The sequence below is a fragment of the Paralichthys olivaceus genome, chromosome 3, assembly GCF_024713975.1.
Source record: "Paralichthys olivaceus isolate ysfri-2021 chromosome 3, ASM2471397v2, whole genome shotgun sequence".
Classification (NCBI taxonomy): domain Eukaryota; kingdom Metazoa; phylum Chordata; class Actinopteri; order Pleuronectiformes; family Paralichthyidae; genus Paralichthys; species Paralichthys olivaceus.
The window spans coordinates 1,378,923-1,405,785 of record NC_091095.1 but is presented as its reverse complement, the minus strand read 5'-3'; the positions used below and the strand labels follow the sequence as shown (position 1 = coordinate 1,405,785).

Sequence of the window (26,863 nt, the reverse complement as noted above, 5' to 3'; positions counted from 1 at the left end):
GGTTGGTGGTTGTTGTCGTCGGGGTAGTGGTTGTTGGGGGAGTGGTTGTTGTAGTTGGGGGAGTTGTCGTTGGGGTCGTGGTAGTTGTTGTTGGGGGAGTGGTCGTTGGAGTAGTGGTTGTTGTTGTTGGGGTAGTTGATGTTGTTGGAGTAGAGGATGTTGTTGTTGGGGTAGTGGTTGTTGTAGTTGAGGTAGGGGTTGTTGTAGTTGTCGTTGGAGTAGTGGTTGTTGTAGTTGGGGTAGTGGTTATTGTAGTTTGAACAGCGGCTATTGTAGTTGGGGTAGTGGTTGTTGTAGTCGGGTTAGTGGTTGTCGTAGTTGGGGAATTGGTTGTTGTTGTTGGTGGGCTAGTGGTTGTTGTTGTTGGGATAGTGCTTGTTGTGGTTGGGGTAGTGGTTGTTGTGGTTGGGGTAGTGGTTGTTGTGGTCGGTGTTGTAATTGGAGTAGTGGATGTTGTAGTTGGAGTAGTGGTTGGTGTCGTTGGAGTCCTGGTTGTTGTCGTTGGTGGGGTAGTGGTTGTTGTCATTGGAGTAGTGGTTGTTGTAGTCGGAACGGTGGTTGTTGTGGTCTGTGTAGTGGTTGTCGTTGGAGTAGTGGTTGTTGTAGTTGGGGTAGTTGTTGTTGTGGTTGGGGTAGTGGTTGTTGTGGTTGGAGTACTGGTTGTTGTTGTTGGTGGGGTAGTGGTTGTTGTCATTGGAGTAGTGGTTGTTGTAGTCGGAACGGTGATTGTTGTGGTCTGTGTAGTGGTTGTCGTTGGAGTAGTGGTTGTTGTCATTGGAGTACTGGTTGTTGTAGTTGGGGTAGTGGTTGTTGTCGTTGGGGTAGTGGTTGTTGTAATTGGGGGAGTGGTTGTTGTCGTTGGGGTAGTGGTTGTTGTCGTTGGGGTACTGGTTGTTGTTGTTGGTGGGGTAGTGGTTGTTGTCGTTGGGGTAGTGGTTGTTGTCGTTGGGGTAGTGGTTGTTGTAGTTGGGGTAGTGGTTGTTGTCGTTGGAGTAGTGGTTGTTGTTGGTGGGGTAGTTGTTGTTATGTTTGGGGTAGTGGTTGTTGTTGTTGGGGGAGTGGTTGTTGTGGTTGGGGTAGTGGCTATTGTAGTTGGGGTAGTGGTTGTTGTGGTTGGGGTAGTGGTTGTTGTTGTTGGGGGAGTGGTTGTTATGGTTGGGGTAGTGGTTGTTGTAGTTGGGGTAGTGGTTGTTGTGGTTGGGGTAGTGGTTGTTGTTGTTGGGTGAGTGGTTGTTGTTGTTGGGGTAGTGGTTGTTGTTGTTGGAGTACTGGTTGTTGTTGTTGGTGGGGTAGTGGTTGTTGTCGTTGGAGTAGTGGTTGTTGTGGTTGGGGTAGTGGTTGTTGTGGTCGGTGTCGTGGTTGTAATTGGAGTAGTGGATGTTGTAGTTGGAGTAGTGGTTGTTGTTTTTGGAATAGTGGTTGTTGTGGTTGGGGTAGTGGTTGTTGTGGTTGGGGTAGTGATTGTTGTAGTCGGAACAGTGGTTGTTGTCGTTGGAATAGTGGTTGTTGTGGTCGGTGTCGTGGTTGTAATTGGAGTAGTGGATGTTGTAGTTGGAGTAGTGGTTGTTGTAGTTGGAGTAGTGGTTGTTCTGTTTGGGGTAGTGGTTGTTGTGGTTGGGGTAGTGGTTGTTGTGGTTGGGGTAGTGGTTGTTGTGGTTGTTGTGGTTGGGGTAGTGGTTGTTGTGGTCGGTGTAGTGGTTGTCGTTGGAGTAGTGGTTGTTGTAGTTGGGGTAGTGGTTGTTGTAGTTGGGGTAGTTGTTGTTGTGGTTGTTGTAGTTGGGGTAGCGGTTGTTGTTGGAGTAGTGGATGTTGTAGTTGAAGTAGTGGTTGTTGTCGTTGGAGTACTGGTTGTTGTTGTTGGTGGTGTAGTGGTTGTTGTAGTTGGAGTAGTGGTTGGGGTAGTGGTTGTTGTTGTTGGTGGGGTAGTGGTTGTTGTAGTTGGAGTACTGGTTGTTGTTGTAGTTGGAGCAGTGGTTGTTGTGGTTGGGGTAGTGGTTTTTGTTGTTGGTGGGGTAGTGGTTGTTGTCGTTGTAGTTGGGGTAGTGGTTGTTTTGGTTGTTGTGGTTGGGGTTGTGGTTGTTGTTATTGGAGTACTGGTTGTTGTTGTTGTTGGGGTAGTGGTTGTTGTAGTTGGGGTAGTGGTTGTTGATGTCAGTTTCGTGGTTGTAATTGTAGTAGTGGATGTTGTAGTTGGAGTAGTGGTTGTTGTAGTTGGAGTAGTGGTTGTTGTCATTGGAGTAGTGGTTGTTGTTGTTGGAGTAGTGGTTGTTGTAGTTGGGGTAGTGGTTGTTGTGGTTGGGGTTGTGGTTGTTGTGTTTGGGGTAGTGGTTGTTGTCATTGGAGTACTGGTTGTTGTTGTTGGTGGGGTAGTGGTTGTTGTAGTAGGGGTAGTGGTTGTTGTGGTCGGTGTCGTGGTTGTAATTGTAGTAGTGGATGTTGTAGTTGGAGTAGTGGTTGTTGTAGTTGGAGTAGTGGTTGTTGTCATTGGAGTAGTGGTTGTTGTAGTTGGGGTAGTTGTTGTTGTGGTTGGGGTAGTGGTTGTTGTGGTTGGGGTAGTGGTTGTTGTAGTTGGAACAGTGGTTGTTGTAGTTTGGGTAGTGGTTGTTGTGGTTGGTGTAGTGGTTGTCGTTGGAGTAGTGGTTGTTGTAGTTGGGGTAGTTGTTGTTGTGGTTGGGGTAGTGGTTGTTGTAGTTGGGGTAGTGGTTGTTGTGGTTGGGGTAGTGGTTGTTGTGGTTGGAGTAGTGGTTGTTGTAGTTGGGGTAGTGGTTGTTGTGGTTGGGGTAGTGGTTGTTGTCGTTGGAGTAGTGGTTGTTGTGGTTGGGGTAGTGGTTGTTGTCATTGGAATACTGGTTGTTGTTGTTGGTGGGGTAGTGGTTGTTGTAGTAGGGGTAGTGGTTGTTGTGGTCGGTGTCGTGGTTGTAATTGTAGTAGTGGATGTTGTAGTTGGAGTAGTGGTTGTTGTAGTTGGAGTAGTGGTTGTTGTCATTGGAGTAGTGGTTGTTGTAGTTGGGGTAGTTGTTGTTGTGGTTGGGGTAGTGGTTGTTGTGGTTGGGGTAGTGGTTGTTGTAGTTGGAACAGTGGTTGTTGTAGTTTGGGTAGTGGTTGTTGTGGTTGGTGTAGTGGTTGTTGTAGTTGGGGTAGTTGTTGTTGTGGTTGGGGTAGTGGTTGTTGTAGTTGGGGTAGTGGTTGTTGTGGTTGGGGTAATGGTTGTTGTGGTTGGAGTAGTGGTTGTTGTAGTTGGGGTAGTGGTTGTTGTGGTTGGGGTAGTGGTTGTTGTCGTTGGAGTAGTGGTTGTTGTAGTTGGGGTAGTTGTTGTTGTTGTTGGGGTAGTGGTTGTTGTTGTTGGGGGAGTGGTTGTTGTAGTTGAAGTAGTGGTTGTTGTCGTTGGGGTAGTGGTTGTTGTCGTTGTTGTCGTTGGGGTAGTGGTTGTTGTGGTTGGGGTAGTGGTTGTTGTGGTTGGGGTAGTGGTTGTTGTGGTTGGGGTGGTGGTTGTTGTCTTTGGGGTAGTGGTTGTTGTGGTTGGGGTAGTGGTTGTTGTGGTTGGGGTAGTGGTTGTTGCCGTTGGAGTAGTGGTTGTTGTGGTTGGGGTAGTGGTTGTTGTAGTTGGGGTAGTGGTTGTTGTGGTCGGTGTAGTGGTTGTAATTGGAGTAGTGGATGTTGTAGTTGGAGTAGTCGTTGTTGTCATTGGAGTAGTGGTTGTTGTAGTTGGGGTAGTGGTTGTTGTGGTTGGGGTAGTGGTTGTTGCCGTTGGAGTAGTGGTTGTTGTGGTTGGGGTAGTGGTTGTTGTGGTTGGGGTAGTGGTTGTTGTGGTTGTGGTAGTGGTTGTTGCCATTGGAGTTGTGGTTGTTGTGGTTGGGGTAGTGGTTGTTGTAGTTGGGGCAGTGGTTGTTGTGGTTGGGGTAGTGGTTGTTGTGGTTGGGGTAGTGGTTGTTGCCGTTGGAGTAGTGGTTGTTGTGGTTGGGGTAGTGGTTGTTGTAGTTGGGGTAGTGGTTGTTGTGGTCGGTGTAGTGGTTGTAATTGGAGTAGTGGATGTTGTAGTTGGAGTAGTCGTTGTTGTCATTGGAGTAGTGGTTGTTGTAGTTGGGGTAGTGGTTGTTGTGGTTGGGGTAGTGGTTGTTGCCGTTGGAGTAGTGGTTGTTGTGGTTGGGGTAGTGGTTGTTGTGGTTGGGGTAGTGGTTGTTGCCGTTGGAGTAGTGGTTGTTGTGGTTGGGGTAGTGGTTGTTGTGGTTGGGGTAGTGGTTGTTGTGGTTGTGGTAGTGGTTGTTGCCATTGGAGTTGTGGTTGTTGTGGTTGGGGTAGTGGTTGTTGTAGTTGGGGCAGTGGTTGTTGTGGTCGGTGTAGTGGTTGTAATTGGAGTAGTGGATGTTGTAGTTGGAGTAGTCGTTGTTGTCATTGGAGTAGTGGTTGTTGTAGTTGGGGTAGTGGTTGTTGTGGTTGGGGTAGTGGTTGTTGTCGTTGGAGTAGTGGTTGTTGTGGTTGGGGTAGTGGTTGTTGTGGTTGGGGTAGTGGTTGTTGTAGTCGGAACAGTGGTTGTTGTAGTTTGGGTAGTGGTTGTTGTGGTCGGTGTAGTGGTTGTCGTTGGAGTAGTGGTTGTTGTTGTGGGAGTAGTGGTTGTTGTGGTTGGGGTAGTGGTTGTTGTGGTTGGGGTAGTGGTTGTTGTCATTGGAGTAGTGGTTGTTGTGGTTGGGGTAGTGGTTGTTGTGGTTGGGGTAGTGGTTGTTGTGGTTGGGGTAGTGGTTGTTGTAGTTGAAGTAGTGGTTGTTGTGGTTGGGGTAGTGGTTGTTGTGGTTGGGGTAGTGGTTGTTGTTGTTGGGGGAGTGGTTGTTGTAGTTGAAGTAGTGGTTGTTGTGGTTGGGGTAGTGGTTGTTGTGGTTGGGGTAGTGGTTGTTGTGGTTGGGGTAGTGGTTGTTGTAGTTGGTGGGGTAGTGGTTGTTGTAGTTGGAGTAGTGGTTGTTGTGGTTGGGGTAGTGGTTGTTGTGGTTGGGGTAGTGGTTGTTGTAGTTGGTGGGGTAGTGGTTGTTGTGGTCGGTGTAGTGGTTGTCGTTGGAGTAGTGGTTGTTGTTGTGGGAGTAGTGGTTGTTGTGGTTGGGGTAGTGGTTGTTGTGGTTGGGGTAGTGGTTGTTGTCATTGGAGTAGTGGTTGTTGTGGTTGGGGTAGTGGTTGTTGTGGTTGGGGTAGTGGTTGTTGTGGTTGGGGTAGTGGTTGTTGTAGTTGAAGTAGTGGTTGTTGTGGTTGGGGTAGTGGTTGTTGTGGTTGGGGTAGTGGTTGTTGTTGTTGGGGGAGTGGTTGTTGTAGTTGAAGTAGTGGTTGTTGTGGTTGGGGTAGTGGTTGTTGTGGTTGGGGTAGTGGTTGTTGTGGTTGGGGTAGTGGTTGTTGTAGTTGGTGGGGTAGTGGTTGTTGTAGTTGGAGTAGTGGTTGTTGTGGTTGGGGTATTGGTTGTTGTGGTTGGGGTAGTGGTTGTTGTTGTTGGGGTAGTGGTTGTTGTCGTTGGGGTAGTGGTTGTTGTGGTTGGGGTAGTGGTTGTTGTCGTTGGAGTAGTGGTTGTTGTGGTTGGGGTAGTGGTTGTTGTAGTCGGAACAGTGGTTGTTGTAGTTTGGGTAGTGGTTGTTGTGGTCGGTGTAGTGGTTGTCGTTGGAGTAGTGGTTGTTGTAGTTGGGGTAGTTGTTGTTGTGGTTGGGGTAGTGGTTGTTGTGGTTGGGGTAGTGGTTGTTGTAGTTGGGGTAGTGGTTGTTGTGGTTGGGGTAGTGGTTGTTGTGGTTGGAGTAGTGGTTGTTGTAGTTTGGGTAGTGGTTGTTGTGGTTGGGGTAGTGGTTGTTGTTGTTGGGGGAGTGGTTGTTGTAGTTGAAGTAGTGGTTGTTGTCGTTGGGGTAGTGGTTGTTGTCGTTGGAGTAGTGGTTGTTGTAGTTGGGGTAGTTGTTGTTGTGGTTGGGGTAGTGGTTGTTGTTGTTGGGGGAGTGGTTGTTGTAGTTGAAGTAGTGGTTGTTGTGGTTGGGGTAGTGGTTGTTGTGGTTGGGGTAGTGGTTGTTGTGGTTGGGGTAGTGGTTGTTGTCGTTGGGGTAGTGGTTGTTGTTGTTGGGGTAGTGGTTGTTGTCTTTGGGGTAGTGGTTGTTGTGGTTGGGGTAGTGGATGTTGTGGTTGGGGTAGTGGTTGTTGCCGTTGGAGTAGTGGTTGTTGTGGTTGGGCTAGTGGTTGTTGTAGTTGGGGTAGTGGTTGTTGTGGTCGGTGTAGTGGTTGTAATTGGAGTAGTGGATGTTGTAGTTGGAGTAGTCGTTGTTGTCAGTGGAGTAGTGGTTGTTGTAGTTGGGGTAGTGGTTGTTGTAGTTGGGGTAGTGGTTGTTGTCGTTGGGGTAGTGGTTGTTGTTGTTGGGGTAGTGGTTGTTGTCTTTGGGGTAGTGGTTGTTGTGGTTGGGGTAGTGGATGTTGTGGTTGGGGTAGTGGTTGTTGCCGTTGGAGTAGTGGTTGTTGTGGTTGGGGTAGTGGTTGTTGTAGTTGGGGTAGTGGTTGTTGTGGTCGGTGTAGTGGTTGTAATTGGAGTAGTGGATGTTGTAGTTGGAGTAGTCGTTGTTGTCATTGGAGTAGTGGTTGTTGTAGTTGGGGTAGTGGTTGTTGTAGTTGGGGTAGTGGTTGTTGTGGTCGGTGTAGTGGTTGTAATTGGAGTAGTGGTTGTTGTAGTTGGAGTAGTCGTTGTTGTCATTGGAGTAGTGGTTGTTGTAGTTGGGGTAGTGGTTGTTGTGGTTGGGGTAGTGGTTGTTGTCGTTGGAGTAGTGGTTGTTGTGGTTGGGGTAGTGGTTGTTGTGGTTGGGGTAGTGGTTGTTGTGGTTGGGGTAGTGGTTGTTGTGGTTGGGGTAGTGGTTGTTGTAGTTTGGGTAGTGGTTGTTGTGGTCGGTGTAGTGGTTGTCGTTGGAGTAGTGGTTGTTGTCGTTGGAGTAGTGGTTGTTGTGGTTGGGGTAGTGGTTGTTGTGGTTGGGGTAGTGGTTGTCGTTGGAGTAGTGGTTGTTGTAGTTGGGGTAGTTGTTGTTGTGGTTGGAGTACCGGTTGTTGTTGGTGGGGTAGTGGTTGTTGTAGTTGGGGTAGTGGTTGTTGTGGTCGGTTTCGTGGTTGTAATTGGAGTAGTGGATGTTGTAGTTGGAGTAGTGGTTGTTGTAGTTGGAGTAGTGGTTGTTGTCATTGGAGTAGTGGTTGTTGTAGTTGGGGTAGTGGTTGTTGTGGTCGGTGTAGTGGTTGTCGTTGGAGTACTGGTTGTTGTAGTGGGGGTAGTGGTTGTTGTAGTTGAAGTAGTGGTTGTTGTTGGTGGGGTAGTGGTTGTTGTAGTTGGGGTATTGGTTGTTGTAGTTGAAGTAGTGGTTGTTGTAGTTGAAGTAGTGGTTGTTGTAGTTGGAGTAGTGGTTGTTGTGGTTGGGGTAGTGGTTGTTGTGGTTGGGGTAGTGGTTGTTGTGGTTGGAGTAGTGGTTGTTGTAGTTGGAGTAGTGGTTGTTGTGGTTGGAGTAGTGGTTGTTGTCGTTGGGGTAGTGGTTGTTGTGGTTGGGGTAGTTGTTGTTGTGGTTGGGGTAGTGGTTGTTGTCGTTGGGGTAGTGGTTGTTGTGGTTGGGGTAGTGGTTGTTGTCATTGGGGTAGTGGTTGTTGTGGTCGGTGTCATGGTTGTAATTGGAGTAGTGGATGTTGTAGTTGGAGTAGTGGTTGTTGTAGTTGGAGTAGTGGTTGTTGTAGTTGGAGTAGTGGTTGTTGTAGTTGGAGTAGTGGTTGTTGTCATTGGAGTAGTGGTTGTTGTGGTTGGGGTAGTGGTTGTTGTCGTTGGAGAAGTGGTTGTTGTGGTTGGGGTAGTGGATGTTGTTGTTGGAGTAGTGGATGTCGTTGTTGGAGAAGTGGATGTTGTTGTTGGTGTAGTGGATGTTGTTGTTGGTGTAGTGGATGTTGTTGTTGGGGCAGTAGTTGTAGTTAGGGCAGTGGTTGTTGTAGTTTGGGCACCAGTTGTAGTTGGGGCAGTGGTTGTTGTAGTTGCGGCAGTAGTTGTTGATGCTGGGGCAGTAGTTGTTGTAGTAGTTGGGGAAGTAGTTGTAGTTGCTGGGGCAGTGTTTGTTGTTGTTGGGGCACTAGTTGTTGTTGGGGAAGTAGTTGTAGTTGCTGGGGCAGTGTTTGTTGTTGTTGGGGCAGTAGTTGTAGTTGCTGGGGCAGTGGTTGTTGTTGTTGGGGTACTAGTTGTTGTTGGTGCAGCAGGAGTTATAGTTGTGATAGTGTTACACAAACTAGTCTCACAACAGGCTGGTCCACTGGCAATGGAACCAACATTCTGCATGAAAGGCAGCTCCCCCAGGATGGAAGCAGCTGCACACAGATTTGAAGATGCACATCCAAAGGCTGGAGAAGTGATGACCCCATTTGTCACTAAAGATGAAATCACAATTGTAGGTTTGTTAGTTGAATAATTTCAGAGAGAATTCTTCACTTTAAGAGTAACTTGAATTCATGAGGAAATGTATTTTGATGACAGTAGTTTAACATCAGTTGTTGCCATAGTTACAGTCGTGCAGTAGTTTAACATCACACCTTAGTACTGACATGTACAAGTGTACTTCAGGACCTAGTGACATCACTGATTTCACAGTTTTATCTTCTCACATGTTCAACAGAGAATATTTGTGATCAAGTCCAACCACACCCTTCAACTATACTGGGTGTTTTCAGAGGTGAGACAGGTCTGAAACATTCAACCAGCACAGGGCAGCAACACACTGTGTTTCAGTCTGATGTTAAGTTACTGTCTCAGTGAAAGAAGCAAGTCCACAATTTAAACACACGTTCACGTCAGTCAGAATGTTGCACTAAATCTTACTCAGTGATCGATTTAGCTCAGTGTTTGTTGTTACGCAGCATTTATCTCATGTTTTCAAAGCTGGAACCATTTCTTAGTTCAATGATCATCTAACGTAAGAATTAAAGTTTTCAATTGTTCATTTAAATTGTTTTGGAATCAAAGAAACTCTCAAACTGAGCAAAAATTCTTTCAACTTGTCAAATGTTATAATTTTCTGCTTTTCACTTTCTTAGTAAATTAAGAATTAGAGAGTTTTATAATCAAGTTGAGTTCCAGGATGTAAAATAACAAACAGATGAAGTGAGAAATAATCAATAGTTTGGTCAACTGGTCAAGATGGAAGTAATGTTAACTACTTTATCTCCTGTGTGCTCTTTAAATCTAAAACATTATGATGATCTTAAAATGATGAGAAAGTAAACGTTTCATAAAAAGACATGAGGCAGTAAAAAGTCTGTTTTTATTCTCTAATGTTCTGGATCATAAATACAGAATAACACAGATGATACAGATTTAATTAAAAGTGCTTTAAACGTTTAGTACATGAGTAAATGTATCTTCAGTCTTTAGTATGAATATGTTAAAGATACTCAAAAGTAGTAGAATAGGTTTGAAGTAATCTTTGTTTAAATGCAGTATATAAGAAGAAGACTTACCACTGGCTTGAAAGCAGCGATCCTCTGTTCCCTTACATGGTAATGAATTGCTGCAATCAGAGGTCATGGGGTCACAAAAGTGACACTGTAGACTGTTAGGTGCTGGAACTGTAGGGTCTGAAACAGACAAAACATGATTCTATTGATTAGAGGAAGAGAGAAGATGGACGTGTTACGGATTAAAAATAGAACATGTCAGAAGAAGGCTGCAGATTCATTAGATATTCATCTACATCTACTTACAAGACAGAGTGACAGAGTTGCAGTTGTCTGTGGTGCAGCATGTAGCATTTGCTAGTGCACTTTCAACACCCAAGTTAGCTGAAAATGTCTGAGGGCCTGGTGATTGACACAGGGGGGGGGGTGCACAGGCCTTGTAGATTTGTTGTCCAGGAATCCCAAATGAAACGGCTGCAGAGTCAAAGTGCAGTTTGTTAATGGTGATGGAAAGCACACGTCACTTTGCAGTACATGTATTTCACTGGAAATTAACAGATGACTTGTAGAAAGTTTACCTTGAATGGAAGCTGTGATACACATCGTGGGACATGAAATTGATGTTGTGTTTGAACAGTCAGCATTTGTGCAAGTTTCACACATAAGTGCTTCACCTGCAATGTGGAGACAACTCGTCAGTGACATGATGATCTCATCTAAACTGTGGTTGATAAAGGCTCAAAGATCTTCTTACTGTTGTTCAAAAGGAGTTTCAGACATATGGGTTGTAACTTCAATAACAATAGACACTACATACATGACTCTAAATTATTTGATCTGTCTCCTACCTGTTCAGTCTGTTTCTTGTACTGCTGTACTGTAGCTTATGAATTTCTCCTCTGAGGATCAATAAAGCCTCCTTATATTTTCAAGGATATTAAATGACTTCTTTTAAGTGGAACAAACAGCTGGTGAATATATTAATGTTCAAATATTTCAAAGTAGATTTAAAAGAAGTTCTGTTGTAGCTGCTGAATCAGTATTGTAGAGATAATTAGTTACCTGTGCTGGAGAGCACCCAGATGAGAGTCAGAGAAAGAAGCAGCTTCATCATGATGAACAGGTAAGTTGAGCAGATTCCTTATACGACCTCTCATCAGCACAGAGGCACTTTATATACTCTACAGGTGTTGAACACGTTTATGACTGATACATGTCTGAATATCTCAGGGATTGGGCGTGTTTCTATTTTTACAGAGTGATCATTCAAATTGTCAGTCTCTCTTTTGTCACATAGGAAAACACGTCAACACAACTAAACACACCCAGTTTACCTTCGTCAGTGTTTACCTGTTTAGGATTGTGCAACAAAAACAAAAACAATAAAACATAGACCTACATTTCCTCTGGATCATTTAAGTATCTAGACATCAATATGTGTATAGATACATTTATAACTAAGTTGTGTCCAATCAATTAATATTAATATATAAAAAAAATATATATTCTATTTAATTGATTTCTCTCAGCAGCTTTATTTTCATTAGAATTTCTGATTCCATGTATCTCAGAAACCTAAATACCTAAATGTCATTCATCATCTGAAATGTTGTGAAACTGGTAACCTGTTTGTTTATACATCTTGATGCATCAGCAGTTACATGAAAAATATTTAAGAAATATGTGTTAATAATAATTTTATGATATTGCATTTACAATGCAATGCAATGAACGCAGCATTTACACATTGAATCTGGCCAAGTTGAGGCTAATTTTAACCAGGCTGACATTATCCTGTTGCATTTATAGGCACAACAAAGGGGGTGCATTCTATTGACCTGCAAAATAACTATAACTAAAATAAGATTCTTCTCTTTCCAAGATATATTTATACACAGGTGTAAAAATGTGTAGAAATATTGCGTGAAAACAACATTAGGAGCCACTAACTACATACAGAACATAAGAAATAACCATAATTATAGTGATTAACAAGTTTTTTTTCAGTTTCAGTCTCTGAGGGTGGATTGTGTGTGGGTATTGTGAATGTGTAAATCACAGCCCTTGATATGCATGTGTGTGTTTGTTATAGTTTTTGATGTGTGTTATATGAGCACTCCACAGTCAGTCAAACTGTTTGACAGACTTTGATGTGTTTGAGCATGGAGGAGTTTGATGGAGGTCATGGCTTTTGGATAGAATCTGCTCCTCAGTCTGCTGGTGGAGGAACTTGTCAAGGTCTGCACCATGGACCCTCCCTCCCATGGACCCTCCCTCCTCTATGTGTGTGTGTGTGTGTGTGTGTGTGTGCTTGGCTTGGCAGGTCTGAGCATGGGTGTGACTTTCCCTCTGTATGTTCCTGGCTAACCTGCAGCTGATTCCCACTAATGATCTCCCACAGTAGAAGAACCCGGGTCCTCCCTCCACTCACCACTAGAGTATGTAGTCAGACTACTCAGTTGTATGGGTGCCTCTCTGTGTCTTTCTCTGCCTCTCTTTGTGCCCTTTTGGAATCACACCAGTCTGTCTCCTGCCTGATCATTCAGTGAAAGCTCTCTTGGCTTCCTCCTCTCTCATTCAGACCATGCAGCGCACCACACCAAGCACATCAGAGACTGCCGTATTCCACCATTACTCCACTTTCAGCTGGTGTTTTAGAAGTAATTTCAAATCCTTTTATTAACAGAGAAGTTCTTGTCTGAGTTGAGCATTTGGGTCCAGTTCCTGCTCTGTCTGCAACAATCTTAATGTTTTGAACCATCTGCCGGAACACGGCAGTTCAAACAGGAAGCGTCCAATTTGTGTCTGATCCCTGAAAATACTGCTGGCCTTCTTCTTCTGTCAGACATAACAGATGGTTCGCCTCAAGCCTGTAACTGCCTCTTCATTGTCTGAGGTCAGACCCACTATTGTAGGGTCTTTTGCAAATTTGATGGAGTTGGAGGTTTTGATGGAGTGCAGTCATGTGTGAATAGTGTAGCCATATTAATGACGATGGTCGAGGAGGTGTTGTCGTCCATTCTCACCTGCTGTAGATGGTTTGTAAGAAAATCCATGATCCGTAAGAGACCTGGTGATCGCGAGGAACACACTGGGATTAGCCTTTAGCCTAGCGTGTAGCCTGGCTGGCTTCCCCACGGTGAGCTGAGTACCTGTAATGACCTGACCTTGATAAGAGGACTTCATCCCCTGATCACTGCGCAGACTCTGGCTCCAAATTTGAAAGATGGCAGTATTAGTGTCTGGGGTCTTTTGGCTTCACTTCTGGTGTTGTTGATCTTTTTGAAGTCTGTGTCAAAAGTATAGGAAAAGACAGTTCAAGCCACACTGTGACTGTCACTGAGTAACAGCGGCCTAAATAAAGATTCATTTCTTTTGGGCTCCGTGTGTGAACGATAAAAACATAGTCTATCATTGTGTTGAGTGACGCTCTGACTGTGAATTCCCACACACTGAACTGAAACACAACTGAACGCAGGATATTACCCATGATCCACAGCTTCCGGAACCAGAAGAGCTGCCAATGTAACAAATCCACCAAACTGTTTAGAATTCTTCATATTTTAAAAGTTTCCTTCTGAACATTGGAGATAAACTCTGGTTTTAATCTCTGACTCTTTGACTCTATCATCTGTTAACTCTGCACTGCCCATTGCCCCCCACCTCCTGGTGCTACTAAAAGCATAGTCCAACCCATCCTGTTGTACTGTTCCTACAACATGCTCTCTTTTATCACACACACTGCCTCTAAAATCATCAGCCTTCCCACACCCAAAATCACAGACCTGAAAGAGAGCCATCACACGCCTAGCGCTCACCACAGCAGACGACACAACCATCCCATTAATCATAACTTCACATTACTGCCATTCGGACGGGGGGACACTGCCATCGCAGCATTAAAATACATTTTCCACGATTTTTTGTTTGAATTGTTTGTTTTCTTTTTGTTTTTATATTTCATGTGAGGTTCGGCAGGTTGTCTCTTTTTGGTGGGTTGCCTCTACTGAAATGTGAACTTTTGTATTGACTGTACTGACATGACTGTGAAAACCAATTTCCCTCAGGGGACAATTAAGTCTATAAAGATAAAGACAATTGAAGCTGCGACTATCAGTCAGTTCCACACTTCTCACAGGAGTTTGTACCCACTCACCAAAGTTACAGAGAGCAAGTCGCTGAAACATCAAACTCATTTTAATCAAACTTCTGCTTGAAGAACAATAAAAAAAACATTGAATACTCACTTTGACACCATCTTAGTTACATCACATACGATCTATTACTGTAGTTCCAATTTCTACACTGAAAAGCTTTTCCAGTCCCTCACCTGTCTCTTACTCTCATGTTTGTCTGTGAGTCTTTACTTTTATGATGGCTGATCAACACTTGATCAGTATTGTCATCGATGGTCATAATTGATGCAGAACAAATGGAGAAAGACTGAGATTGATAGAAGTAGCTGCAGCGCAGCAGACGTGATGCTGCCAACAGTTCGGCAAGGTATTTTACACGCAGCAGTGTCATTGTCCCAGGAGTCATACCAGCTCTGCACCTCCCTGGTCTATCTGAGAGACAAACAAATAAAATTACATAAGTAAAGACAATTATTCAAAGTCAATAAAGACAGCGTTGGTACTCAGACAGAGCTGTATTGTTGATGCTCTTCACTGCCACACCTACTATTGAACTGACGCCACAGCCTCTCTCTATTTTTACTTAAATAATAGGCCTTTGAATATCAAAAGTATGTTCTTCATTAGGTGAGTTCTCTCCCTCTCTCTCTCTCTCTCACACACACACACAGTTTCAATATGTAACTATTATTTTGGTGTAACAATGGTGTGTCTCATAAGTTATTTATTTTTTGTTATTTTATCTGTCAACTTATTTCCTCAAGTCTCTGGGAAAAGTATAAAAGCCGAATATATAATATAATATAGATCTATGATGTAAGACATCTTTACCACTTGCTTTAGGTTTGATACCAGGAATTTAGTTATACAAATGAACAGCGACCAATGAAGAAGATAATGGTCTGAAATTATATCATGAATGATATCATGGTTAATTCACATTGAGCTTTAATTTATTTAATTGAGTTTCAAGCTGTACTTCAGACTAAAATCACATTGGTCCTCCACAATTAATCATTAACTAGGCAACAAGTTTAGTTTGAACTCTCTGAACTTTTTGCCTCCTTTAATTATTTGAATGACCATTACATCATATTATCTTGATGTGTGAGACAGAAGGCTCAGCTTCACCTTCACTCATTCAGTTTTACCCCAACTGCAGCATGTTGTACAACGTTAGCTTTGACATCGAGAGTCCTCACACTCAGCTGTGACCAGAAATAAAACAACTTGGAAAAATGGCCTTAATAGTTTTACAAAGATTGAAGCCCCATAGCTTAAAAGCTTTTAACACAAAGAGTAATAATGACCATGAATGTATCCTAGGGTGTCCGGTCCACAGCTAACGCTAACACTATTGTCTATATGAAAGGTTGATGTGAGGGTGAGTCAGAAGTTTATATTTTAGTGCTCGGTTCTGTTTAATGTGCATTAACATGTTTTATCTCTTTAAGACTCATTTTTAGATCAGTGTAACTTTGGTTGTAATGTTTTCCAGGCTAATAGACTTATATGTATATATAAATATAAATGTTAGCAGCCCTGGTAGAGTTCACTTCTCTGCTTGGGTCAATCCGGTGGTTGTGGGATTAGCGTCTGCAGGAGGATGCTTCTCTAGCTAGCAGCTAACAGTAACATTTAAACTGACAGCAGACACTTTCTCTCAGTTTTAAAACCTGCTCCTGATGAACAGCTTTTCATTCAGTTGTGTTTCTATGCTTCAAATGTTGAGCTAACTTCAGCTTATTATCAGTTAGCTCAGGTGCTAAAGCGCTAAAGCTATCAACAGTTGTGCAGTCAGTTGCTATCCAGACAGTAAACGTTAGCTTGACTTTACACCTCGGTCCGTCGGCTCATTCTAACACGAGTTTACATGAAAGGTTGATGTGAGGGTGAGTCCGCAGTTTATATTTCAGTGCTCTGTTCTGTTGAATGTGCATTAACATGTTTGTTCTCTTGTAGACTCATTTTTACATCAGTGTAACTTTGGTTGTGATGTTTTCCAGGATAATAGACCTGGAGACATCGTGACATGAAACAGTCAAACAGACATTTCAATTGGTAAAGCTCTTGTTCTGCAGAGACTCAATGTGACTCCATGTCAAGATGGCTGCTGGGAATTAGTTCAGACTCAGATTCTATTTAGTTTTTTTTGCTGTTGAAGTGAAAATCATGAAACTGCTCAGATAAATAAACACATTGTTCTCTACAGTGTGTTGTGCTGTATTGTTGATGTTCTTTAGCAGCATTACCACACCTGCTGTTGTTGAGTTGATGCCACAGCCTCTCTATTTATATCTCAGGCCTTTAGAAGTCAAAAGTATGTTCTTCTTCAGGTAATAAATGATGTGACATGTTTCCATGGGTGGGAACTGTTTCTGTGTGAGGACGCCCAAACAGCGTAAACAATGGGAAATATTTAATTTTCACTTTTGGAAGCTGAAGTGGAAGTGTTCCCCGTCTGCTTGCCGAAGTGTCCTTGGGCGAGATACTAAACCCTGAATTTTCCCTCATAGAAAAAGTGCTGCCCATAGATGCACCGTGATTTTACCCATCGTCTCTATATTCACTCTTGTGGAACTAGTGTTACAGCAGGATTAACAATCACCTGCAACAACCTCAGCTGCTGCTGACTTAACATTAGAAACTACTTAAACGAAACTTCAAATAAAGGTTTGTGGTGTTGTGTTAAAACTGTACTGCTTCATGTTTCAGATAGTGTCTGAAATATTATTTCATCTCCTTTCCTGCACAGGTTGACAGCAGACTAGTTGCTGCTGTGAAGACACTGAGATTGTGTTAAAATAAGAAAACACTGGATTTACAGACAGCATGGATGGAAAGAGTGACGGGGGACCCTGGTCCAGAACCTCTGTGTCAAGTGAGTGTTAATATTTCTTCTTGCAAAGTCAATCAAATGACAACACAGAGACAAAAAACTAGCAAGAATTGATCCGCAGAATAGCTTAAAGATACACAAAACACACAAAATACTTTGAAGTAATTCAAATAGGACACAACCACAAAGAGATAAAACAAGTATGAATGTAGAAATAAATACTTCAGGGACAGGTTGATAAATATAATTAAATGCTTTTGAGAAGCTGCCACACCTGTTTTATTATGATCCTTATGCAAGATTCACAAATATGTTCAAGATGATTTTCTTTCTAAACCAGTCTGTGCATTCAGTGCGATTGTAACAAAGCCAATTAAAGTGCGTCATTACATTCATCCCTAAATTCTTGCATGTGCCCTTTCAACACAGGAGATCACACCTTGACAGCACATTTACCAGTTGTGTCAGAACAATGTGACAGAAAAAAATTAAATAAAATAAGGTTTCAGGCACAGCAGGAAACAAACAGGTGAAAATCAAACCGTTTTTTATATTCCCCATGCACTTATGCTTTCCCATTATGCACCATGAAAAATAGTTAGTAGTCACTAACTGATCAATATGTACCATCATGCATTGTGCTTGTGGAAGAGAGATGAGAGGAGCGAGGGCAGAATGAACAAAAACGCTCTTTATTTACCTTAACTGTTTGCTAACCCAGTAAAATTCCCAGTTAAAGGTGAATTGTGTCTGAATTCAGTGACATCCATTCCTCCAGGTTCGTCTCAAGTCAAATGTCAAATCATAGGCTGCACCAAAGACAGAATATGCAGAATCAATAAAGAATAAGCCAGCATATATTTTATTATATATATTAGTCCATGCACAATGTCTTTCTTCTTTACTCTTCCTCTAAGAAAGTGTTGCAGCCTCACAAAGACATATCAACTGGATGTACAAATACTTTTAGTCATGTTATAGGCTAATCATACTGATAATAATACTACGAATAATAATGATGATGATGATGATGATAATCATCATGCTAATAATAATAATAACAACAATAATTATAATATTAATAACCACAATAACCATAATAATAATGATCATGATAATAACAATAGCCATCTTTATTTATACAGCACTTTTCTTTACAAAGTTTCAAAGTGCTTCACAAAAGGTGTAAACATTGATGTGATGACTCTCTCTCTCATCCACCCTGTTTTTCTTTGTCCACTCCTGCCCCTCTGTGTCTGTTTTAAGTTACTGCATCAGCTGGATGTGTTCCATTCCCCTGCCAAACATACATTTTAGTGATCGGTGAAAGGCTTTTAAAGGAGCCTGTGTAAAATATTCACATTATTCAACAGTGAGTAACTGTCTGTTACACATCTCAAGTCAAAACACCAAATGTTATTTCATAAAAATTTCTATTACAAATACATGCTTTCTGTAATAGATTTTAAAAAGGAGAATTTAATTATTAGCTGAACACTCACTGCAATACACCAAACAATGTTATCATCAATTTAGCAACTGGGTCACACACAGAAAACACATCTTTACTTTTTTCAGTGACTGTTAATAATAATATAATAAAAATAATATTTCAAATCAAGACAAATAGAAATTGAATTTGTGCGGAGGTTTTTAAAGGAGATGAAAACAAAACTGGTGATACAGTTCACACTCCAACTGCTAAGTTAAAGTTTCCAGTAGTGGATGTTGTGGGTCCAGCAGTGGAGGAGGACGAGGACGAGGGAGTTAGAGAATTTATAGTTTTATCATCACTAATATGGTCCACACCAAATGTTATAGGTTTGGAAGTTTATCTTGCACAAGGACAGAAAGAGGCTTGTGACACATCCTGCTGCAGTGTCATAAACATTAAGATTAACATGCTCAATAACTTTGATGTAAATACTGTATTTATGTCCACATGTAGAATAGAAATGGTTTCTCCACTAAAGCAGCTGGGAAAACTTAACCTTTGGTATTTGATGAAGATGGTCCCGATATGAAATTATCAGAAAGAAGATTGACAGCAGAAAGAACCTTGTTTTTTCCAGTAGTTTTAGTGAATGATTACAACATATAACGCAGTAAATATTTTCTTCTTTTGTGTAATATTACACATTTATTATCATTTCCATCTTTTGTGGCCTTCTAAAGGTTCTCTCAGAGTCCTTCCAGGTTCCTTTTTGTTCTGAGCTCAAAAATAGGATGAAAATAAGGAGTCCAATCAGCAGATGCAGCATTCCTATTCTGACACAACAGGCGTCACTGGCAGTCGTCGGAGTTGTAGCTTCCTGCGTTGCTGGGTTGGAGATTGTTGTAGATGGAGCAGTTGTAGTTGAAATTTGGGCAGCTGCTGTAATTGGGGCAGTAATTAAAGTTGGGGAAGTTGTTGTTGTTGGCACATTCATTGTTGTAGTTGATGAAGTGGCTGTTGTAGTTGGGGTAGTGGTTGTTGTTGTGGGAGCAGTGGTTGTTGTAGTTGAGGCAGTTGCTGTGATCGGGACAGGGGTTATAGTTGGGGTTGTGGTTCTTGTTGTTTAGGCATTAACTGTTGTAGTTGAGGCAGTTGTTGTTGTCATTGGGGAAGTGGTTGTTGTTGTTTGTGCAGTGGTTATTGTCGTTGGATCGGTGGTTGTTGTAGTTTAGGCAGTTGTTGTTGTCATTGTGGCAGTGGTTGCTGTCGTTGGATCTATTTAATTTAATTCAATTCAATTCTATTTGTATAGCGCCAAATCATAATATACATTATCTCAAGGCACTTTACATAGAAGATCAGGACCTTAAAATCAAAATATAGAGAAACCAACAGTTCCCACAATGAGCAGCACTTTGAGACTGTGGAGGAAAAACTCCCTCATTAACATGGAGAAACCTCAAGAACCAGACTCAATGTGGAGACATCTGCCTCGACCGGTTGGGGTGAGCAAAGAAAACGGGGGAAGGAGATGAGAGATGGGTGGAAAAGAGGGGAGAGAAGAGAGAGGGATAGTGGGGAGGACATGTATTAAAATAAATAAATGAATGAATTGGGGGGACAGAGAGACAGAGAGAAGTGGAAAGGTGCTCATGCATGATGGGAGTTTCCCCTTGATCTGTGGTTGTTGTCGTTGGATTGGTGGTTGTTGTAGTTGTGTTGTGGTTGTTGTTGTTGGTGGTGCAGGGCAGTGGTTGTTGTAGTTCGGGCGGTGGTGGCAGTAGCTGTGTAAAAGCATAAAGGCAATGTCCAAAAATTATCTTTAATTAAATTTATTTATTATTATTGCAGTGATTTAGCAGGGGAAGCATACAGCGTTGATTAAAATCTAATTATTACATTTTTAAAGTAAAAAGATAAAAATGAGAAAATGCTGTAAAAGGAGGAAAACATGATGAAACTTGGAGAGAGCGACTGAATTCTGTTGAGAACTCCAGCTGCTTTTAAAATCCAAGACTCGAGTGGTAGAGAAGGCGAAAGTGTCTACAGAGTGAGTCCACAGCTCTATTGGCTTGTCTCTATGTTGAGATGTTGACTTCGCAGAATTCAGTTACAAGTTTCGCTCCACACCAAGACGCACACCTCTTGTTCCGCATTCGCACATAACTGTTCCTCTTTTTTAGAAGAGGGGACTTCCAAATCACCAAAATCAGCAGTGTTGGACAGTCTCAAAGAAACACAGCATGTCCACAATACATTTATCCATTAAACCTTATAATCAATACTTTTAAAAATGTACTTCTGGTTATAGTTCATTCTTTTTACCAGAGGCTTTTACTTTAAGCACTCATGATTCGTTCTCATTAGTTACAGTAGTTACTTAATACAACAGGTTAAAGGAAACCAGCATGCTATATACCAGAAAAATGATTTTACTTGCTAAGCTTGTGAAATCCTGCAACTCTTTGGCACAGAGTGTTACACAAACTATTCTGACAACAGGCTGGTCCACTGGCAATGGAACCAACATTCTGCATGAAAGGCAGCTCCCCCAGGATGGAAGCAGCTGCACACAGATTTGAAGATGCACATCCAAAGGCTGGAGAAGTGAAGATCCCATCTGTCACTAAAGATCAAATCACAATTGTAGGTTTGTTAGTTGAATAACTTCAGAGAGAATTCTTCACTTTAAGAGTAACTTGAATTCATGAGGAAATGTATTTTGATGACAGTAGTTTAACATCAGTTGCTGCCATAGTTACAGTCGTGCAGTAGTTTAACATCACACCTTAGTACTGACATGTACAAGTGTACTTCAGGACCTAGTGACATCACTGATTTCACAGTTTTATCTTCTCACATGTTCAACAGAGAATATTTGTGATCAAGTCCAACCACACCCTTCAACTAAGAAACTCTCAAACGGAGCAAAAATTGTTTTAACTTGTCAAATGTTATAATTTTCTGCTTTTCAGTTTCTTAGTTAATTAAGAGAGAGTTTTATAGTCAAGTTGAATTCCAGGATATTTTGATGTAAAATAACAAACAGATGAAGTGAGAAATAATCAATAGTTTGGTCAACTGGTCAAGATGGAAGTAATGTTAACTACTTTATCTCCTGTGTGCTCTTTCAATCTAAAACATTTTGATGATCTTAAAACGATGAGAAAGTAAACGTTTCATAAAAAGACATGACATTTTTCTTCCGTAAAGTAAACAACAGTAAACAATGGCGACCGAGGTGGAGCAGCTGTATTTGGAGTTGGAGCTCATCAATATTGAAGAACAAATGCTTATATTGCAAATTTTGAAGCGCAGACGACAGAGAAGATGTTTGCGGAGGTGGTTTTTACGACGAGGAAGAAAGACCGGAAAAGCAGCTGCCGGAACTTACGTTCTGAGCGGACCAATCACAGCGCTTGCGGTCCGCGTCAATGTGACTCGTAGTTAGGATTTTTTGGAGGTGCGCGTCAGGCTACGGCGTAGGGGTCCGCGTCGACGGCGTAGCTACGGCGTTGACGCGACGCAGAAGCATAAACTAGGCTTTAGTCGCCTTCAACTTGTGCAAAACGCTGCTGCCCGTCTTTTGACTAACACTAACAGATGAGAGAACATGACTCCTGTTCTTTGCTCCCTTCATTGGCTTCCCGTTCCATCACAGAATTGATTTTAATCTTCTTATGTTTGTTCTTAAAGCTCTTAATGGCCTCGCCCCATCTTATTTATTTGAACTTTTGACTATTCGTGATTCTGGTAGAGCTTTGAGGTCATCCAATCAACTTTTGTTGAAGTGCCCAGGTCAAGGTACAAATACTGGGGTGACCGAGCCTTTGCTGTTGCTGCTCCCAGGCTCTGGAGTAAGCTCCCCGCAGAAATGCCTGTTATTTCTGACCTTGGCCTCTTCAAATCAAGATTAAAAACTTATTTATTGACGATGGGTTTTAATACCCAGTAGTGTGGTGACACCTTTATTTTATTTTACTTTTATTTTATTTTTTTACTTTATTTTATTTTATTCTACTTTATTGTTTTTATTGTTTTTATTTTACTATGTAATTGTAAAGCACTTTGGTTCACCGAAAGGACTGTTGTAAAGGACTGTATAAATAAAGAACATTTACATTTAATGTTCTGGATCATAAATACAGAATAACACAGATGATACAGATTTAATTAAAAGTGCTTTAAACGTTTAGTACATGAGTAAATGTATCTTCAGTCTTTAGTATGAATATGTTAAAGATACTCAAAGGTAGTAGAATAGGTTTGAAGTAATCTTTGTTTAAATGCAGTATATAAGAAGAAGACTTACCACTGGCTTGAAAGCAGCGATCCTCTGTTCCCTTACATGGTAATGAATTGCTGCAATCCGAGGTCATGGGGTCACAAAAGTGACACTGTAGACTGTTAGCTGCTGGAACTGTAGGGTCTGAAACAGACAAAACATGATTCTATTGATTAGAGGAAGAGAGAAGATGGACGTGTTATGGATTAAAAATAGAACATGTCAGAAGAAGGCTGCAGATTCATTAGATATTCATCTACATCTACTTACAAGACAGAGTGACAGAGTTGCAGTTGTCTGTGGTGCAGCATGTAGCACTTGCTAGTGCACTTTCAACACCCAAGTTAACTGAAAATGTCTGAGGGCCTGGTGATAGACACAGGGGGAGGGGTGCACAGGCCTTGTAGATTTGTTGTCCAGGAATCCCAAATGAAACGGCTGCAGAGTCAAAGTGCAGTTTGTTAATGGTGATGGAAAGCACACGTCACTTTGCAGTACATGTATTTCACTGGAAAGTAACAGATGACTTGTAGAAAGTTTACCTTGAATGGAAGCTGTGATACACATCGTGGGACATGGAATTGATGTTGTGTTTGAACAGTCAGCATTTGTGCAAGTTTCACACATAAGTGCTTCACCTGTTGTTGTTGGGGCACTAGTTGTAGGCGGGGTAGTAGTAGTTGTTGTTGGGGTACTAGTTGTTGTTGGTGCAGCAGGAGTTGTAGTTGTGATAGTGTTACACAAACTAGTCTCACAACAGGCTGGTCCACTGGCAATGGAACCAACATTCTGCATGAAAGGCAGCTCCCCCAGGATGGAAGCAGCTGCACACAGATTTGAAGATGCACATCCAAAGGCTGGAGAAGTGATGACCCCATTTGTCACTAAAGATGAAATCACAATTTTAGGTTTGTTAGTTGAATAACTTCAGAGAGAATTCTTCACTTTAAGAGTAACTTGAATTCATGAGGAAATGTATTTTGATGACAGTAGTTTAACATCAGTTGTTGCCATAGTTACAGTCGTGCAGTAGTTTAACATCACACCTTAGTACTGACATGTACAAGTGTACTTCAGGACCTAGTGACATCACTGATTTCACAGTTTTATCTTCTCACATGTTCAACAGAGAATATTTGTGATCAAGTCCAACCACACCCTTCAACTATACTGGGTGTTTTCAGAGGTGAGACAGGTCTGAAACATTCAACCAGCACAGGGCAGCAACACACTGTGTTTCAGTCTGATGTTAAGTTACTGTCTCAGTGAAAGAAGCAAGTCCACAATTTAAACACACGTTCACGTCAGTCAGAATGTTGCACTAAATCTTACTCAGTGATCGATTTAGCTCAGTGTTTGTTGTTACGCAGCATTTATCTCATGTTTTCAAAGCTGGAACCATTTCTTAGTTCAATGATCATCAAAACTAAGAATTAAAGTTTTCAATTGTTCATTTAAATTGTTTTGGAATCAAAGAAACTCTCAAACTGAGCAAAAATTCTTTCAACTTGTCAAATGTTATAATTTTCTGCTTTTCACTTTCTTAGTAAATTAAGAATTAGAGAGTTTTATAATCAAGTTGAGTTCCAGGATGTAAAATAACAAACAGATGAAGTGAGAAATAATCAATAGTTTGGTCAACTGGTCAAGATGGAAGTAATGTTAACTACTTTATCTCCTGTGTGCTCTTTAAATCTAAAACATTATGATGATCTTAAAATGATGAGAAAGTAAACGTTTCATAAAAAGACATGAGGCAGTAAAAAGTCTGTTTTTATTCTCTAATGTTCTGGATCATAAATACAGAATAACACAGATGATACAGATTTAATTAAAAGTGCTTTAAACGTTTAGTACATGAGTAAATGTATCTTCAGTCTTTAGTATGAATATGTTAAAGATACTCAAAGGTAGTAGAATAGGTTTGAAGTAATCTTTGTTTAAATGCAGTATATAAGAAGAAGACTTACCACTGGCTTGAAAGCAGCGATCCTCTGTTCCCTTACATGGTAATGAATTGCTGCAATCAGAGGTGATGGGGTCACAAAAGTGACACAGTAGACTGTTAGCTGCTGGAACTGTAGGGTCTGAAACAGACAAAACATGATTCTATTGATTAGAGGAAGAGAGAAGATGGATGTGCTATGGATTAAAAATAGAACATGTCAGAAGAAGGCTGCAGATTCATTAGATATTCATCTACATCTACTTACAAGACAGAGTGACAGAGTTGCAGTTGTCTGTGATGCAGCATGTAGCACTTGCTAGTGCACTTTCAACACCCAAGTTAGCTGAAAATGTCTGAGGGCCTGGTGATAGACACAGGGGGGGGGGTGCACAGGCCTTGTAGATTTGTTGTCCAGGAATCCCAGATGAAACGGCTGCAGAGTCAAAGTGCAGTTTGTTAATGGTGATGGAAAGCACACGTCACTTTGCAGTACATGTATTTCACTGGAAAGTAACAGATGACTTGTAGAAAGTTTACCTTGAATGGAAGCTGTGATACACATCGTGGGACATGGACTTGATGTTGTGGTTGAACAGTCAGCATTTGTGCAAGTTTCACACACAAGTGCTTCACCTGCAATGTGGAGAAAACTCGTCAGTGACATGATGATCTCATCTAAGCTGTGGTTGATAAAGGCTCAAAGATCTTCTTACTGTTGTTCAAAAGGAGTTTCAGACATATGGGTTGTAACTTCAATAACAATAGACACTACATACATGACTCTAAATTATTTGATCTGTCTCCTACCTGTTCAGTCTGTTTCTTGTACTGCTGTACTGTAGCTTATGAATTTCTCCTCTGAGGATCAATAAAGCCTCCTTATATTTTCAAGGATATTAAATGACTTCTTTTAAGTGGAACAAACAGCTGGTGAATATATTAATGTTCAAATATTTCAAAGTAGATTTAAAAGAGGTTCTGTTGTAGCTGCTGAATCAGTATTGTAGAGATAATTAGTTACCTGTGCTGGAGAGCACCCAGATGAGAGTCAGAGAAAGAAGCAGCTTCATCATGATGAACAGGTCAGTTGAGCAGATTCCTTATACGACCTCTCATCAGCACAGAGGCACTTTATATACTCTACAGGTGTTGAACACGTTTATGACTGATACATGTCTGAATATCTCAGGGATTGGGCGTGTTTCTATTTTTACAGAGTGATCATTCAAACTGTCAGTCTCTCTTTTGTCACATAGGAAAACACGTCAACACAACTAAACACACCCAGTTTAACTTCACATGTTCACATGTTGAGGATTGTGCAGCAAAAACAAAAACAATAAAACATAGACCTACATTTCCTCTGGATCATTTAAGTATCTAGACATCAATATGTGTATATAAAGCAATTACATCAAAGATATTTTAAAAAAGTGTTAATAATAATATGATATTACACCAGTTATTTGAAGTAACCTACACACTGATCCTAATTCACATGAGCGGGTTAAATTGAAGTTAAATATAAGTAAGTAAGACATGTTTTCTATCTTTATACATCATCATATAGATTGCAACATCCAACGAAGCAGCATTTACACATTGAATCTGGCCGAGTTGAGGCTAATTTTAACCAGGCTGACTTTATCTACCACTGTTGCATTTATAGGCACAACAAAGAGGGTGCAGTCTATTGACCTGCAAAGTAAAATACAGTTGGGTAAGAAAAGACAGAACTATTAAGTATTTAGAATTAGAAGCCAAACATGATATTAAAAGGAAATAAAATATCACACTGTGCAATAAACAGTAGATAATTCTAGATTCAAGATCTTTATTGTCATCATTGACATAGGGGTTGTGATTAGGGTTAGGGTTAGGAATGAAAACCTATAGGAGTTCAAGATATTCTTCAATAACTTTTTTTCTGAAGGTCATAGAGACTTGGAAGTTGGTTCCATCTCCACTAATGTGGCTAAGCCCGATCCATTGGGACCATCCCCGAGCTTCTACGACCTTCGGAAATGGTGAAACCACCAAATCTAAAAAAAAAAGTACGAGATATTTTTGAATAACTTTTTTCCTGAAAGTCCTACAGACTTGGGCATTTCATGATTAGTAAAGGGTAGCGTGCCACACAACCACACCGAATTTCAGCACGTTTCGAGCAAGCAGCGCAGAGTTATTCACTCTAAGGTGAATATGGGTTAGGGTTGCCATTAGGGTTAGGGTTGTGATTAGGGTTAGGGTTAGGGTTGCCATAGGGTTAGGGTTAGGGAGGAGTACCCGTTGGAGGTCAAGATATTCTCCAATAACTTTTTTTCTGTAGGTCATAGAGACTTGGAAGTTGGTTCCATCTCCACTAATGTGGCTATGCCCGTTCCATTGGTACCACCCCCGAGCTTCTACGACCTTTGGAAGGGGTAGGGTTAGGGTTGTGATTAGTGTTACATTTTTGGGTTGTGATTAGGGTTAGGGTTAGGAATGAAAACCTATAGGAGTTCAAGATATTCTTCAATAACTTTTTTTCCGAAGGTCATAGAGACTTGGAAGTTGGTTCCATCTCCACTAATGTGGCTAAGCCCGATCCATTGGGACCATCCCCGAGCTTCTACGACCTTCGGAAATGGTGAAACCACCAAATCTAAAAAAAAAAGTACGAGATATTTTTGAATAACTTTTTTCCTGAAAGTTCTAGAGACTTGGGCATTTCATGATTAGTAAAGGGTAGCGTGCCACACAACCACACCGGATTTCAGCATGTTTCGAGCAAGCAGCGCAGAGTTATTCACTCTAAGGTGAATATGGGTTAGGG

General features: G+C 41.5%; 2 long non-coding RNA genes across 3 annotated transcripts in view; one reads left to right on the top strand and one right to left on the bottom strand.

The window, feature by feature from the left end:
* The window catches only part of LOC138407287 (uncharacterized), a 121,121-nt gene that overhangs the window by 33,901 nt on the left and 60,357 nt on the right, over positions 1-26,863 (top strand). For both annotated transcript variants that reach the window (XR_011240732.1, XR_011240731.1), the window contains exon 4: positions 16,297-16,422. This is a non-coding gene — a long non-coding RNA (uncharacterized lncRNA). The remainder of the gene's footprint in view (positions 1-16,296; positions 16,423-26,863) is intronic.
* LOC138407288 (uncharacterized) lies at positions 19,679-25,314 on the bottom strand. Its single transcript, XR_011240733.1, has 7 exons — positions 25,070-25,314; positions 24,586-24,681; positions 24,314-24,481; positions 22,643-24,187; positions 22,371-22,538; positions 22,128-22,244; positions 19,679-20,441 (listed from the first exon to the last, which is right to left on the bottom strand). It is a non-coding gene; the product is annotated as an uncharacterized lncRNA (long non-coding RNA).